This window comes from Phascolarctos cinereus, unplaced genomic scaffold (genome assembly GCF_003287225.1).
Source record: "Phascolarctos cinereus isolate Bilbo 61053 unplaced genomic scaffold, phaCin_HiC Scaffold_5;HRSCAF=322, whole genome shotgun sequence".
NCBI classification, from domain to species: Eukaryota; Metazoa; Chordata; class Mammalia; order Diprotodontia; family Phascolarctidae; genus Phascolarctos; species Phascolarctos cinereus.
This window is the reverse complement of record NW_027555958.1, coordinates 309,316,860-309,335,350: the sequence shown is the minus strand read 5'-3', so window position 1 is coordinate 309,335,350 and position 18,491 is coordinate 309,316,860. Positions and strand designations below refer to the sequence as shown.

Below are 18,491 nucleotides of genomic sequence, written 5' to 3'. Positions count from 1 at the left end.
CGAGGGTCCCCTTTCTTCCCATGACTGGTCCTTACCTTGCTCAAGATATCTCAACGTTTGTAGTACCCTGACCACCATTCCCTTGATTTTTCACTCACCCTTTTCAGCCTTAAAAGCCAAAACCTCAGGGTCCAGGTGATGCACAACCGACTTAGCCCAAGGAATAAATCAGGGACGAGCAAATTAATGGCAGGAGTGCTCTTCTCTGAGTTCACTCACTTGTGTCAGGGTCAGAGGTCTTTAGATCCAAAGATGAGCCCTCAAAATTGTTAGAAATAAGGCCTTAGAGAAATCAACCCGTCTAGTTAAAAATGAAACTAAGCTCACAGTGAGTGAAGAATCATTTATTTTACGGTTCTTGGGAGAACCGAGCAAAACCTCTCGGAAGAGATTGCACCCAATACAGAAGTGAGAGACAGCTTTATACTGCTAGAATGCTGTGACTCCTCCCTTCCAGGCCCGGATTGGTCTGTCCCTTTCTGGATTACAATCTTACAAGTACACCCATCTCACAGTCCCCTCAACATGCCCCCTCCATTCCTCTTCATCCAAAAGCCCGTGCCCTTTGTCCTACTTGGGGCTGGTTAAAACTGGTTCTGCCCTCTAAAACTTTGTAGTCTATTAAAAGATTAGGGCCCTTCTCATTGGCTTGACCTTTGAAGGTTTTGCAAGCTTGTTAAAACAATGTAACTTCTTTGCTGATATTGTAAGATGTCAAGGTTATCTTAAATTGTGGAAGCCCTTACATTATTACTAACAACTTTGCTGATGTTGTAAGATGTCAGAGGTTACCTTACTTTGTGGGAGCATGATACCTTGTCTCTTACAGTACCACTACAGATGTAGTAATGATATGGCTAGGTCAAAAGGTCTGCACAGTGTTATAGCCCCTTGGGCATAGTTCCAAATTATTCTCTAGAAGCTCTGACTCAGTTTACAACTCCACCAACACCGCATTAATGTCCCTATTTTCCCACATTCCCTCCAACACTTTCATTTTCCCTTTCTGTCATAATAGCTAATTTGCCAGATGTGAGGTGATACTGAAGGGGTTGAGATCTGGACCCCAGAAAGGAAAAACCCTGTTCTTTCAACCACATGGTCAAATCTTTGGCATTTGCCTGAGGCTATAATCCCATCAACTGTCCTTTCATTGTGGCTACACTCAATCTCCCAATTCTCTGTTATCCTTAACCTAGCCTGGTCCTCTATTCTCTTGCTTCCCTATGGCCTCTGGCCACTTCCCACACTTAATCCTAGCTAGGCTCCATTCTGTCTTGGCCAAGTGGTCCAGGTCCCAGGTGTTGTAGTTACCCCAAACTACTTGGCCACTCCTAGATTTCTCCCATTGTCTTTCTGTATATAAGGTCCATCTTGTCTCCATTAAGGTGCTCAGATTCTTATAAGCTAGTCACTGCTCAGATTTTTACAAGCTAGCCAATAGCTCACATGTGCTCAGATTCCTTAAGAGTCTTGCTAATATGGCAGATCTTTAATAAGCCTTGTCTTTGGCTGAAATAAGGCTTGGGTCGAATTCTCTTAGGCAGGACCCACGTGTTGTGATATTGGGTTCCAACACCCCTAAACCTGTAGACTTCATCAATACCTCAGTGTTGTTTTAATTTGCATTCCTGTAACTAAGAGTGATTTAGAGCATTTGTTCGTATGACTATAGATAGTTTTGATTTCTTCCTTTGAAAACTACATGTTCACATCTTTTGACCATTTATCAATTGGGAAACAACTTGTATTCTTATAAATTTGGCTTGGTTCATTCTCTCTCTCTCTCTCTCTCTCTCTCTCTCTCTCTCTCTCTCTCTTTCTCTCTCTTTCATATACATATATGCATTTATCAGAAAAAAACATTGTAAAATATTTTCCTCAATTTCTTGTTTTCTTCTAATCATGGCTGCATTGGTTTTGTTTGTACAAAACCTTTTTAATTTGATGTAATTAAATTTGAAGCAGGTAGGTGGCCCAGTGGATAGGGTGCTGGGCCTAGAGTAATGAAGACCTGAGTTCAAATCCAGTCTCAGAAACTTACTAGCTATGGGATCCTGGGCAAGTCATTTAACTGTGTTTGCCTCAGTTTTCTTATCTATAATATGAAGTGGTGAAGAAAATGGAAAGCCATGGTAGTATCTTTGCCTTTTTCCTGAGTTGATAGCAAAAGAGAAATCAAAGAGAGTAAATATAGGAGGATCCAAACCTGATAACACAAAGTGAAAGAGATCTCTCCTTTGGGAATGAGGTAACTTAGCTCAATCAAGAGAGTTTCAGATCACACCCAAGGGGAAATTCCCTGAGTTCTCTAGTACTGCAAGCTGATAATAGCGACATGATCGAAACAGCTAGCTCCTCTCATGCTGTGTTCTTTCCAGGTCTTATTCTCCCTTCAGCTATCTGAAGAGGGGGTGGTATCTTTCATTTTTTCCCCCTCAAAGCTGGAAACCAGAAGAGCCTGAAGAAAATGCAGAGTCAGAAATGCCTGAAGAGCCCACTGGGATTTCCAAGAATACAGAGAGCCCAGAGCTTTCAAGAGAGTGGAGATTTCCTATCTCCTCTCCCCAATTCTGCCCTGCCCTTCATGCAGGTGTTGTGGTGCATTGATTTCTGCCTATGAGGAGAGAGTCCTATACCAATGGGCTTTGAGATTCAGGTTACACTTGTAGTAAGAGTTTAATGTCTTTACTAAAATTAAATCAGAAATAAATTGTTGCACTGAATTCTGAAATTGCTAAATAAAGCCTAACCTGATAAAATTTGCATTTCAAATTCCCAAATCCCCCTACGCAGGGAAAACAAATGTATCCTAAAGTCCTTTTTTCAGATAGAACAATATTACTAAAGATTCCAGATACCAAGATCAAAGATGGGTGGGACCACCAATCCATAGAACAATTGTCCCACATTATCTCACAGCTGCATTCAGGTTTTATTCAATTCCTGCCAACTGTTAGGTATAATATGTACCTGATACTTCAAGATATGAGTTCTGGAAAATCTCTCCAGGCCAAATACTTACTTCTCTTACTTCTTACCAGCATACTTCTCTACATCTCCTACTAATGTTTCACAGTATCTATCTAGAAATTCAAGAGAAAACCCACTTAAAAACTCTGTAGTGTTTTTACCTCAGTGAAAATGGCCACATAACAGTCGAAAAAGAGTGTACCCTTACTTCAAGTTCAACTGTCTTTTACATCAGCTCCATCTGTAGCACTGCCTTCCATACCTCTGTCTTTCCTTGGTGCCTAAGATTTGTAAAATGCAGAGGAAAGCAAGTTCAGGCTGTGAAACTGAAGGATGCTTTAGCAAGCATTACTCAGGTGTATTGGCCAAGAGTTAACAAGATAATAACAAGCTATTTCAGTGCTTCTCTGCCCCACCAGGGGAGGAAGGAACTAATCTCAATTCCACATATGTTTGACATTTTGTTGCCCTTCTTCCACATGAGTGACAACAAGAAGGAATGGATGTAAATAAAAGTGAGGCATGGTAGGAAATCTAAAGAGAAATGTAGAATAGATCGTAACAATCAGTCATTGTCAGGCTGCCTGTGCCTGTATGGGGCAGAATTGGACATTTTCAAGAAGTAACATTTCCTTTAATCAGGGACAATACCTTGGAAGTGAGCCCAAGAGAGTAGGACTGATGATTTAATTCTCACAGTTTTCAGAAGACTATTTCCCTCTCTCTGAGCTGCACAAAGTCAAAGGCAGAAAGTATAGGTGGTAAGCACATAGCTGTGGTGTAAATTATTGGGAACACACCTTCATATCTTGAGGTAATTGAAAAGAAAATCCAAAACTGGCTGTAGCCTGCAATGTTTTCATGTTCAGGAATTGGTGGGAATTTCTCAATCAAAAATTTATGGATATAGAGAACTTTACCAGACCGACACCACAAGTTTATATGAGGTGAAAACAAAAATAAGAAAAAAGAATGACAACAACAAAACTATGTATAAATCTTAAGTCAAGAAATTATCTACTCACCAAAAACGATAGATTCTGTGTCTTGAGATCAATAATCCAACAATATGTTTCCAGGTTAACAAATTGATATAGTAAACTGGTCCCGAGGCAGCAAAAAACACCCAGTACTTGCCTGTTAGCTGACATACAAAGAAAATCAAAGTTCTATTCCCCAGGAAGAGTGGAAGCTGATGTTCAGTGTAAGGTGTGTGTGTGTGTGTGTGTGTGTGTGTGTGTGTGTGTGTGTGTGTGTGTGTGTGTGAGATGGTAGTTTGGTGGAAAGAACATTGGCTTTGGAGTGGGAGGACCTGGGTTCAAATATTGGCACAAATGTATACCTACTACCTCTGTGACCCAAATATATACTACTACTGTATGACTACGGTAACTATACACGAAACCCCTGTGGGCTTCAGTTTTCTCAACTATGAAATTAAGAGGTTCAATTTGATGTCATCTGAAGTCTCTTCCAGCTCTAAATCTATGATCTCAAGCTCAAATTGAGCTTCCTATATATATATGTTGCCTGATACTTTAAGAAACCGTAAAATAATTCCTGCCCTCACTGAGATCATAATCTAATGGGAGTCCTCTACACAGATTGAATCAAATATGATAATGAAATAGATAAGGATAATGGTGATAAAAATATTTGAAAATGAATGAATAAATCAACAAAAAAATTATTAAATAGTTACTTTTTTGCCAGTCACAGTGTTTGGTACTGGTGATACAGAAACTCAACTGGGGACACTAAATATACATGTAGAGGTATATACTGAGTGCATAAAAAATTGATGTCATATAATGGAAGACACAATATCAGCTGAGAGGTGTCATGTAGGAGGTGGAGGGTGAACCTAGTCTTGAAAAAAAAACTGGGAAGGAGCAAATTCAAGGCTTGGGCAGGGTGTGGCAGTCAGCACAAAGGCTATTGTTAGAAAGCCAGTGTGACTGCACTCTGCAGAGTTCAGAAAGGGGAATAATGCATACTAACACCTTCTCTCTGTTGATTTTTTTTTCTTATTTATCATGTTTATGACTTATTTGTACAAAGTTGTTTGCTTGTTGTCTATCTTTGACCTATCTTTTTATTCTTAGTGCTTAGCATAGTACCTCCCACACAGTAGGTAATTAATACATGTTTATTGATTGACTGACTAATAAAGCAAAATAAAAAAGAATGGGTTCAGGTTATAAAGGTCCTTGAGTGCCAGTTTTATTTGATTTCATTGGTAATAAGGAGGTACTGAATTTAATGAGAAGGGGAGTGGCATGGCTATATCCAAACATTAAGAAAATGACTTTGTTAGTTGTATGGAATACATAATGGAGAGGGGAGATACTTAAAGCAAGGAGACCAATTAGTAGGATTTTGCAATAGTTCAGCAAAGAAGTGTTGAGGGTCTGAATGAAGATGATATCTTGTGGGTAGAGAGAGGGTGGAATATTCAAGAAATATGATGAATACATAAATGACAAGCCTTAAGAATTGGTTGGATATGCTGAGGGACTGAGAGTGAAAAGATGAAGAAGACATACACTGAGGTGACAAAACTGAGTTGAGTGGTTGGTTCCTTTTCCAGAAATGGGAAAATTTCGAAGAGGGGTAGATTCAGGGCAACAATGTGTTCAGTTTTGGACTGAAATGTCTAATAGGTGATGTGTGATGTGGGATTAGAAGTCAGGAGAGAAAATAGGACAGCATGTTTTATATTTCTGGGCATCATTTGCATAGAGATGACAATTAAACCTATGGAGCTGATGAGGTCATCAAGAGAAAGAAGGTCTGGAAGAAAAAGGAAGAGGGCCCAGGACAGAACTATAAGGCGCATTAACAGTGATGTGGCATGATATGAATAATAATACAAGAAAGGAGATGGAGAAAGACTAGTCAGGTAATTAGAAGGAGAACCAAAAGACAGTAATGTAAAAAAATCCCAAAGGAAATAGTATCAAGATTATGTGGTAGAGAGGTCAAGAAAGATGAGGATTGGATAAAGTGCATCAAGATTTAGCAACTAAGAGATCATTGATTATTTTGGTTTTTATTTGTTTGTTTTTTGGCTAGGCAATGGGGTTAAATGACTTGCCCAGAGTTACACAGATAGTGAGTGTTATGTGAATGAGGCTGGATTTGAACACTGATCCTCCTGACTCCTGAGCTGGTGTTCTATCCACTGTGCCACCTAGCTGCCCCAAGATCATTGATTATTTTGAAAAGAACAATTTCATGTGATGAAGTTGAAAGTCATATTGTGGATGGAGAAACAAGTGAGAGGGGAAGAAGTGGAGTCAAGGATGGTAGACACCTGTTTCTAAACATTTGAGTGAGAAAGGGAGAAACATAGAGATAATATCTAGAAATGAGAGAAAGATCTAGTAAAGGTTTTAAGGATAGGAGACATTTAGTTGTGTGTGTACGTAGTAAGGAAGAAACTGGTAGAGATAGAAGATAAGAGAAAAGAGGGATGCTCATGTTAGAAACTTTTGGGGAAAAAAAATGGAGAAAGATGAGATCATAGGTACAAGTTGGTCTCTCTGCAAAGGGCTCTCTCCTACTAAAGATGAGGGCAATGTCAAAATATCTCAAGTCATTATGAGCTGCAGAGAAGGGAAGATGGGCAACCTGTATTTTCTTAGCATAGTAGGAAGTGAGGTCATAAACTGAAAGGGTAGAGGAAGGAGATATGAGAATTTTGAAGACAATGAAGGTTTGAAACAGTGGCTGTGTTGAATAGGATAGAGCAGTCTCCAAAGTTCGGACCATATACTCCAAGGACTACATAAAATTATCTGTAAGGGAAGGGACTACCCAGTACCAGAACTGTCCATTTCTGATGAAGGCTGTTTTATTTGGTCAACTCTTACTGCTGGAGGGGAGACTGTGGGTTTTATTCTCCCTTTCCACTTGTGTCTAGCTGATAGACTATGGTAACAGTAGGGGACATATGCAGGTTGAATAAGGGGCTATGTTCCCTGACTGGAACTGGGGCTAACTGTGTCAGGGTCTGGGGTTAGGGTAGCAGCAGCAGTGTATGAAAGAGGAAGCACTAATAGAGACACTGGTAAGGGTAGGAGGGTAGAGGAGTTTAGGACTGGGGAGGTTACAGAGAACATGTAGACTTACAACAGACTCTAAGGCTCATGAGTTGTTAGACTGTTTCCTTTCTCCTTTCCAATCTTCCTCCAAGGGCCAGTGTTGGTGGTATGGACAGATATATGCTGAGTAAAGGTATAGTAATACCATGGAAGGTGACTGAGGGAGGCAGTAGCAGTAATGTTATATTGCTCTTAGGACCCATAGGATGACCCCCAGGAGTAGCCAGGCTAACTGTAGCATGAGGAAGATGACAATAAATAACACTTACTGAACAGCTATTATATGCAATCTTTGTGCTAAATATACAAGACAAAAGTGAAACAGCTCCCACCCTCATCTAGGTTACATCCTATTGAGAAGATAAGGAATATGTATATAGTTACATACCAAATAAATACCAGATAATTTTGAGGAGAAGGCCCTTCTAGCTGGAAGAATCAGAAAAAGCTCCATGTAGTTTGGTCATGTGCTAAACCTTGAAGGAAACTAGCTAGGGGTTATAAGAGGGGAAGGGATTGAGGAAGGATTGTATTCTATGTGTTCTAGTTATGGGGAACAGGCTGTTCACAGAGTCATTGATGGCAGATAAATTTCTGAAGGATTGTGAGAAGGCCAAGTTGCCTGCATAAGAGTGTGTGCAGCAAAGCAATGTAGGAAAGTTGAAAGGTGAAATTGAGGCCAGGTTCTAAAGGGAGGACAGCAGTGCTGAAATAAGAACATAATGAATGAAATTGTTCCAAGCAAATATTGTCTCTAACTGGGCCAGTAGATTTCAAGATACTGATAAAGAAAAAGAAAAAAAAGAACAATGATGGAAAGATGGATAATCACGAGAGGTAGGAGGATAATCATGAGTGTCCTGCTTAGCTCTGTAGGTGACTCTTTCCAGTTTCATTTTGAGGAGGAAAAAGAATAGTAAGGTCCTGAAGTTTCATCTCTCTAAATAGATTGATGAATCAGGGATAGAGTCGTTCAAGACCTGCCTTTGACAGATATGGCTGCTGTTAGTACAAGTAATAGCTCCTCCAGGGCTTCCAAAAATGAAACAAACAACAAACAAACAAAAAACTGTCAAAGGTCTGGGTATGCAGATGAGATATCCACAGGGGAAAAGGAAGGGAAAGGAAGGGAACAAGCATTTATTAATCATTTACTAGGTGCCAGGAATTATACGAAGAGTTTTACAAATATTATCTCATTTTATCCTCTCAATAACCCTAGGAGGCAGGTGTTGTATTATCCTCATTTTTCAGTTGACGAAACTGAAGCAGAGAGAGATTAAGGACCGTACCATTTTTCTCATCCTAGCAATCAGTCAAGAAGCATTATTAAAAATCTATTATGTTCACTGTGTTAAGCACTGGGGATACAAAAAGAGGTAAAATACAAGGCTTACCCTCAAAGAGCTTACAATCTAATGAGAAAGGCAACATGCAAACAAATATATACGAAACCAGATACATTCTGAATAAATGGGAAATAATTAAAAGAAAAAAAACGCACTCAGATTAAGAGGCTAGGGAAGACTTCCACAGAAGGTGGGATTTTAGTTGGGACTTAAAAGGAATACAGGGAGTCATAGCAGAGTACGGTAGTACAGAGTACAATACAGCAGTCATAGCAGAGGAGGAAGGGCACTTCAGGCATGGGGGAATAGCCAGAGAAAATGCCCAAAGCTGAGAGATAGATTGTCTTGTTCATGGAATGGCCAGGAGTCCAGTGTCACTAAATCTAAAAGTACATGTTGGGGAGTCAGGGTGGAAGAAGACTGGAAAAACAGGTGTAGACTAGGTTATAAAAGGTTTTGAATGCCAAACAGAGCATTTTGTATTTGTCCCTGGAGATAATAGAAAACCACTGGAGTTTATTGAGTAGGAGGGCAACATATGCTAGTATTATCCCCTCTTTTCAGATGAGGAAACTGAAGCAGATAGAAACTAAGGGCCTTGCCCATAGTGTTTGAGGCTGGATATGAATTCAGGACAGCTTGACTCCAAGTCCAGTACTCTCTCCAGTATGTTACCTAACAGCTCTGTCTCTTACCATAGGACCAATCTCTGATTCTGCCAGCCATCCAAAGGTCACAGGTAAAGATGGCACCAGGGAATGTTCTTTGGAATCTTGTCAGATAACAGATTCTCCACTGGCCAAACTATGGACCATTTCAATATAGAATTAGACCCGTTGCTAAATTTAGAAGCTCTTATAAAAGAGAAAGATAATATTATAATTGTTGAGACATTCCACAACCTTGGATCCAAGAAAGATGGTGAGGTAACCAAAGAAAAATGGAAGGGGGTGGGGTGCAGCTAGGTGGCACAGTGTATAGAGTACTGGCACTGGACTCAGGAGGACCTGAGTTCAAATCCAGCCTCACAAAGTTGACCCTCACTAGCTATGTCACCCTGGGTAAGTCACTCAACCCCATTGCCTAGCAAAAATAGGGAATAAGCATTTACGAGGAGCCTATTATGTGCCATGTACTATGTTTATCACTTTTTTTTAAGAGATATCATCTCATTTGATCCTTACAACAACCCTACAAAGTAGGTGCTATTATTATCTCCATTTTACAGCAAAGGAAACTGAGATACACAGAGATGAAGTGAACTGCCCAGGAATATACAGCTAGTAAGTGACTGAGTCTAAATTTGAACTCCACTGTGCCATCAGCTGCCTCAGGGGGTGAAAAATGTTCCTGTAATATAAATTGACTAAAGAAAAGAGTTTAGAATCTGAGTAACTGCTAAGTATACCTGAAAATGTCACAGAGGACAAACTTGATGACTGGTGGGAGAGATAGAATGATCTAAAGGAAATTTTAAAAACAAAAGCAAAAGTCAAAAACACAAGGGCTTGAGGAATTGTAGTTGGCTTCTTACATATGTGTGGGTTCAAAGAAGAGACAGAACACAGCCAATATTCCAAGAAAAGCTCATTCCAGCCAGGTAACTGCAGTGTGCCTACTGCTGTATTTCAGACAACAGCTGATTTAATAAATCAAAGAAGCTTATTTCATCATTCATTTTTTTTTTCCTAGCCATGAATTAAAATTGTCTGACATGTTTGAGCTAGTGCAATGCTGCCTCATATACCTAAGGCCCCCCCACCTGACAAGTGTAAGATTCAGGTTCTTCTTAGCCCATTGTGATTAACATAATGTGACAAGACCAAGGTATGATTGGGGCCTGTATGTTTTGGGGGAATATAAAATATAAATACTGACAAATGAAAATTTTAAATTTTAAAGGAGAGAAATTAAGCTTTGTTAATATTTAATTTAAAGATTGACAGTAATGCTTTCATTTCCTATGTATTAGTCACATGTAACCAATGATAAGCTGGGTATCTCAAAAGAAAAGTAGGAGTTCCACAAAGCAGAAGTTTTGACAGTGGTAACTGCACTTGTTCTTCTGTTTTTAGCATATTGCACAATTTTGCTTTATCACAAAGTATTAAAACAACATTTTTATAAATAATGAAGCATATTCAATTATATTATCAATAATATGTTTAGTAAGCATTTAAAATAACTGTCAATGAATTAAAATATTTTAAATTCTATTTCATCATTATTTTATTTTGTGATATGCATTAGTTTATAGTAGAATATATAGGTATATTAGTATGCTAGTACATATGTAACTTGTTAGTATATGCTTAAATACAAATGTATTGAAGGGTGAGCTAGTAGAGATTTATGGTAAAAAATAAAAGTGAGGCTACTGCAATAGAGATTCAATTATGAAAGAGTTTCTGCAGTGAGGGCCCAGTTGAGATTAGTTAACACAGCTTTTTTTTTTTAAATAAGTTTTTATTGATATTTACTGTTTCTTAAGTCAACATAGCAACCCATCTATCTTCTTCCATCTCCTCCCATAGAGTCATCCCATATGACATTTTTTTTTTTGAGAAGAAAAAGAGAAAATAAAATGATCAGCACAATTGATTAATACATGTGTAACACACCTGTGGACATTTCACCTCCATGAAATGGTAAGTTGAGGATGACTTCTTATATCTCTTCATTTAAATCCCACATGATCTTTATAATTTAATTACATTTGCCTTTGATTTTTTGGGTCTGTCATTCTTAACATTTGCACTCTTATAGTTACTGTTTCTTGTTTTCTTGGCTCCACTTACTTCACTCTTTATCAGTTCATATAGATCTTTCCATGCTTCTGTGTATGTATCACATACATAATTTCTTATAGCACAGTAGTATTCCTAATATTCATATACCACAATTTGTTTAGAAATTCCTAATTGATGTGTTTCTCCTTTGTTTCCAGTTTTTAGCTATTACAAAAAGTGCTGTTGTCTTGGAGTTCATCAGGACTAGTTAACATAACTTTGTAATGGACCTAATCAGCCTGGTTGTGTGATTTCTTATGGCTCTGTTCAGTAGCACATAAGTAGGAAGAGAGGAGACAGGTAGAGGGAAAAATCTAGTATTGAGGTTTGTCAAAGTAAAGAATGAGGGAGCCAGAAATGAGAGCATAGGATAAAGTAGAATTGAGGTGGTTAATCAAAAGAAGGAGATTGGCAAGGGAAGAAAGTGAAGCTGGTTCAGGTGGCTTGGGAAAGTACTAAGGGGTTGAGAGATTGGAGACATAATGAACTGACAAAGAAAAAATGTGACAAGTTGAATATTTGATGATCATATTTTAATGAGCCTACAAATCTATCATATCACCTGTGATTGGCTAGTGATATTTTCATGCCTATTCTTTGCAACATCATTTTTTCCCCCTCCATTATTGATAGAACAGGAAAGCTTACACATTACCATGGGAAACCTGGGCCACCTCAGACCTACTACCCTTTCAGACATATAATTAACTTAGGTTCATCATTCAGTTGCTTAAAGAATATTGTCATGTCATTATTTGCTTTGGGGAAATGTATTGTTACTCTGTGGGTTTGTTAACTTCTCTCTATCACATGGCCTCTCCACACCCCCAGCTTGTAAATGAATGAAAATTCAATATTTACATATTTGATGAAGCAATTGCATGAATTACAAAGATCGGGATTAATAATCTGAATTTATGATGATCCAGATATAGTAATACATCCAGTCATGTAGAAGCGACATACAGTAACACCTTTTTTTGAGGGGGAGGAGGTTCAAAAGTTCATAGCCAGAAGGAGGAAAAAGGCATAGCAACTTCAGGATATCACCAAATTAAAAGAAGGTTAAGGTATAAAATTTCTTTAAATATTAGCTAAAATAATGTCAAATGTGCCTGGACACATCAGCACCTCATCTGGTGCTCTTGGCTTAGTTGAAGGGAATAAGAGGGAGGGTGGTGAATATTTAGGGAGATGAAGTAAGGATGTAGATGAGAAATGGCTCCCAACACTCTTACCACAAACACTCTAAAATACAATTGGAAATATTTAACAAAAGGAACAAAAACACAATACAACATAGATAATGTGGTTTTCTACGTGAGGTTTCTTTATGTATGGTTTAGTGGCTCCTATTTCAATTTTAGTTTGACCCTACTGATCTAGAAAAATGCTCCAACAAAGGTATGGATCCCTAGAGTTAGGATTCTTAAGCTTCCATTTATTCATTCATTCATTTATTTATTTAATTATTTATTTATTCATTCATTCAATCATTTATTTATTTATTTTTTTATCTATCTATTTATTTATTTATTTATTTATTTTCTTTAAAGTATGCATTTTTATTTGAACTGGTCTTAAGTCAGTGTACAGGTTAAGCTTCTCCCCTCCTCCAAGCACTGCCACCAATCTAATAAAACTCATGGGGAGACTATAAAGTTTTCATTTGCATCTTGGTGGGTGGTAGGGAGAGAATTTAGGGGGTCATTCCTTATGGCTGTTACAATTAAAAAAAAAAGAAAAAGTATTAAAGTGGAATATAAAATTTTTTTGAAGGATTACATAATTTACATGGAATAACTTCCCCCTCCCCACTTCTCTTACTGCATTTATATTAAATAGCTCCTTTATGAAGTGCAGGACAGTCTTTATAGAGACCAACAACTCTGTAATAATGCATTATACAATTATTTGGAATGACTATTTAAAAAAAAATAAAAAGGACGGAGTCCTGAAGACACACTGTAAAACTTTGGGGATGTTTGCCCCCAACATACTTAAACTGCTCATAACCAGTTTTAAAATCCTGAATCAAGCACTAAAAACAAAACAAAACAAACCAAACAACCCCACCCCAAACAAAACAAATAAAGCAATGCCAATCTTAATCTCCCTTTTATGGGGGCAATTATCATGTCAACTCTTTGACAAAAAGCAAAACAAAATAAAACAAAAAACAAAACAAAACAAAAACTCAGTCCATTTAGAAGCATTTGCAGTGGACAAGGTAGAGCTGATTCATCATACTCCTGTTTGCTTATCTACAATCTGCTGGAAGGTAGAGAGATAGGGCAGAATGGAGCCTCCAATTCAGAGAGAACATTTGATCTCCTGTGGGGCAATGATCTTAATTTTTATTGTGCTGAGGGCTAGGGCTGTAATCTCCTTCTGCATCCTGTCAGCAATGCCTAGGTGGTGGTTCCACCAGACAATGTAGTGTCGACATACAAATACTTACAGAGGTCAACATAACACTTCATGATTGAGTTGAAGGTAGTTTCATGGATTCCACAGCATTCCATACCTAAGAAAGATAGTTGGAAGAGAGCTTCTGGACAGTGGAACCTCTTGTTGTTAATGCTGTTAACCTGCCCATCAGAGAGTTCATAGCTCTTTGCCAGAGAGGAATTAAAAGCCATCTCCTGGTTGAAGTCTAGGACTACATAACACAGCTTCTCCTTGACGTCGCACATGATTTCCCTCTCAGCTGTGGCAGTGAAAATGTTCCCTCTCTTGGTCAGGATCTTCATGAGGTAGTCTGGCAGATGACGGCCAGCCAAATCCAGATAGAGGATGGCATGGGGAAAGACATAACCTTTACAAATGGGCATAATGTGTGTCACACCATCACCAGAGTTCATCACAATATCAGTGGTATTGATAAGGATAGAAGCTATACCCCAAAAAAGAAAAACCCTGGATTTTCCCACATGGCCAAACCTCTGGCCTTTGTTTGAGGCTATAGTCTCATCAACTGGCTTTTCATTGCGGCTATGCCCAATCTCCCAATTCTGTTACCCTTAATCTAGCCTAGCCCTCCATTGTCTTACCTCCCTATGTGCCTGCCCCCACCTCCCCTGGCCATTTCCCCCCCCCCCACCCCCGCATTTCCCCTAGCTAGGTTCCATTCTTTCTTGGCCACAAGGTCCAGGCCCCAGGCATTCTGTTCACCCCAGCTTACTGGCCACTCCCATTCAGATCTTCCTTAGACCCCTCTTCTAGTCACCCCAGTTTAGTGGCATACCCCTTCTCCCAGATTCCTTCAGTTACCCCAAACTACTTGGCCACTTCTAGGTCCCTCTCACAGTCTTTCTGTATATAAGGTCCACCTTGTCTCCATTAAGATGCTCAGATTCTTAAAATCTAGCCACTGCTCAGATTCTTATAATCTAGTCAATAGCTTACTAATGTTCAGACTCCTAAAGAGTCTGCCCAATAGGATGGATGTTCTAAACTTTGTCTTTGGCTGAAAGAAGGCTTGGGTTGAATTCTTTCTGGCAGGACCGACATCTTATGATATAGGGGTCCCAGCACCCCTAAACCCTTGAACCTCATTGGTATGACCAGAGACATACGGGGACAGCACAGCCTGGATAGCAATATACATGGCTGGGATGTTGAAGGTCTCAAACATAATCTGAGTCATTTTTTCTGTGTTGGCTTGGGAGTTCACAGGGGCATCTGTGAACAGCACAGGGTGCTCTTCAGGGGCCACATGGAGCTCATTGCAGAAAGTATGATGCCAGATCACCATGTTATCCCAGTTGGTGACAAACAATACCATGTTCAGTGGATCCAGAAAACCTCTCTTACTCTGGCCTCAACCTCCACATAGCTGTCTTTTTGGCCCATATGCACCATCACACTCTGATATCTGAGGTGCCCCAAAATGTTAGGGAAGATAGCCCAAGAAGCATCATCTCCTGCAAAGCCAGCTTTGCACATTCCAGAGCTATTGTCAACAATGAGAGCAGCAATATCCTCATCCATGATGAACACTGAAGTATGAAATTTAAAGCCTTAAAACAGAGAGAAGGTGTTGCCACAATTGGAGGCAGGGTCCAAGAGACAAGTACATGCTGGATGGAAGAGATCACAGCTGGGATTTTTAAGCTTTTTTTTTTTAAATAATTCTAGGAAATGATAAATTTCAGTTGAAAGTTGAGATTAATTTTTTTTTCCAGCCAAGTTCATGGACCCTCTGAAATAAGTTGCCAAGGACTCTAAGAACTCCTTCTTGATTTTTTAATAGTATTTTTCCAATTATATTTAAAGACAAATCTTAACATTCGTTTAGAAAAAATGAGATTCAAATTTTCTCCCTCCCTCACCTCTGCCTTCCCTAAGACAGTAAGCAATTTGATATGTTATATATGTGCAACCACAGAAAACACATATCCATATTAGTCATGTTGTAAAAGAAGAAACAGACCAAAAGTAAACATACACACACACGCAAACTGAAAATAGTATGCTTTAATTTGTATTCAGACCCCATTAGTTCTTTCTCTGGAAGTGAATAGCATTTTCCATCATGAGTCCTTTGTAATTGTTCTGTATCACTGCATTGCAGATAATAGCTAAGTGATTCATATTTGATAATTCTACAATGTTGCTGTTACTGTGTGCAATGTTCTCCTGGTTCTGCCTACTTCACTCAGCATCAGTTCATGCAAGTCTTTCCACTTTTATCTGAAATTTGCCTGTTCACAATTTTTTTAGAGCAAGTTGGTATTCCATTACAATTATATACCAAAACTTGTTCATCTATTCCCTAATTGATAAGCATTCCCTCAATTTCTAATTCTTTGCCACCACAAAAGGAGCTGCTATATACATATTTTTTTCTTTTTGTATGTATAGGTTCTTTTTCTTTTCTTTTCTTTTTTTCTGGTGATTTCTTTAGGATATAGACCTAGTAGTGCTATTGCTGGATAAAAGGGTATGCAAAGTTTGATTGCCCTTAGGGCATAGTTCCAAATTGGTCTCCAGAATGATTGGATCAGTTCACAACTCCATCAACAGTGTTTTAGTGTCCAAATTTTCACAATCCACTTCAACATTTATGATTTTCATTTTGTGTCATATTAGCCAATCTAATAGGTATGAGGTGGTACCTCAGAGTTGTTTTAACTTACATTTATCTAATCAACAGCGATATGGAGCATTATTTCATCTGTCTATGGATAACTTTGATATTTTCATCTAAAAGCTGCCTGTTCATATCTTCTGGGGATTTATTAATTGGGGAATAAATTGTGTTCTTATACATTTGACTCAATTTTCAAATATATTTGATAAATGAGATCTTTATCAGAAACATTTGCTGTATAAAATTGTTTCCCATTTTTCTGCTTTCCTTCTAATGTTTGTTGCATTGGTTTCATTTGTGGAAAACCTTTTTAATTTAATGTAATCAAAATTATCCATTTTGTATTTCATGATGTTCTCTATCTCTTGTTTTATCATATATTCTTTCCTTCTCCATAGATCTGACATGTAAACTGTTTCTTGCTCTCCTAACTATTTATGGTATCACTCTTTATATCTAAATCATATATCCATTTTGACCTTATCTTGGTGTACTGTGTAAGATGGTAGTCTTTATCTAGTTTCTGCTACAGTTTTCCAGTTTTTCTAGCAGTTTTTGACAAATAGTCAGTTCTTGTTCCAGAAGCTGGGGTCTTTAGTCATTTACTACTGCATCTTGTGTACCTATTATATTCCACAGATTCACCTCACTCTCTTAGCCAGTACCAGATAATTTTAATGACTTGCTTTATGATATAATTTGTGATCTTTCATGGCTAGGCCAGTTTCTTTACTTATTTTTTTTTCCATTAATTCTCTTGATTCTTGACCTTTTGTTCTTTCAGATGAATTTTGTTATTTTTTTTTCCAGATCTCTAAAATAATTTCAGTAGTTTGATAAGTATGGCACTGAATAAATAAATCAATTTAGGTAGAATTGTCATTTTTATTATATTGGCTCAGCCTATCCATGAGAAACTGATATTTTTCTAGTAGTTTAGATCTAACTTCATCTGTGTGAAAAGTGTTTTGTAATTGTGTTCATACAGTTCCTGGGTTTGTCCTAGAAGACATACTCCCAAGTATTTTATACTGTCTACAGTTATTTTAAATGGAATTTCTCTTTCTATTTCTTTATGGGCTTTGTTGATTATATATAGAAATGCTGATTTTTTTAAAAAAATTAATTTATTTTGATTTATCAACAATCACTTTCATAAACTTTTGAGTTTAAAATTTTTCTCTGTCTCCCTCCCCAAGATGGCACACAATCTGATATGAACTATACATATACATTCTTATTAAACATATTTTCACATCAGTGATGTTATAAGGAAGAATTAACACCAATAGGAGGAACCACAAGAAAAAGAAAACAACACATAGCAGAAGAAAATAATAGCAAATATTATGCTTTGATCTGCATTCAAATTCCATAGTTCTTTCTTTGACTGTGGATAGCATTTTCCATCATGAGACTTTTGGAGATGTCTTAGATCCTTGCATTGCTGAGAAGGGCTAAGTCTATCAGTGTTAGTCATTGCACAACATGGCTTTTATTCTGTACAACGTTCTGGTTCTGCTCACTTCACTCAGTATCAGTCCATACAAGTTTTTCCAGGTTTTTCTGAACTCCATCTGCTCATCATTTCTTATAGCACAACAGTATTCCATTACATTCATATACCACAACTAATTCAACCATTCCCCAATTGATGAGCATCCCCTAAATTTCCAATTCTTTGCCACGACAAAAAGAACTGCTACAAATATTTTTTATTTGGTACATGTGGGTCCTTTTTGCATTTGTATGATCTCTTTGGGATACAGACCTAGAAATGGTATTGCTGGGTCAAATGTTATGCACATTTTTATAGCCCTTTGGGCAATGCTGATGATTTATATTGCTTTATTTTATAGCCTTCAATTTTGCTAAAATTGTTAATTATTTTGCTTGGTTTTTTAGTTGATTTTCTAACATTCTCTAAGTATACCATCATGTTATCTGTAAAGATAGTTTTGTTTCCTCATTGCCTATCCTACTTCTTTTAATTCCTTTTTCTTCTCTGTTATTGTCATAGCTAACTTTTCTATTACAATAATGAATAATAGTTCCCCACCCCTGGAAAGCCTTTACAACCTTGCCCCTGAATAATGATAACGAACATCCTTGTTTCATCTCTGATCTCATTGGGAATGCTTCTAGCTTATATCCCTTAGAGATAATGCTTGCTGATAGT

General features: G+C 37.9%; 1 pseudogene; it reads right to left on the bottom strand.

Annotated features, from left to right (window-relative positions):
• Positions 1 to 13,423: 13,423 nt before the first annotated feature.
• LOC110211844 (actin, cytoplasmic 1-like) lies at positions 13,424 to 15,180 on the bottom strand (annotated as a pseudogene).
• Positions 15,181 to 18,491: the final 3,311 nt, after the last annotated feature.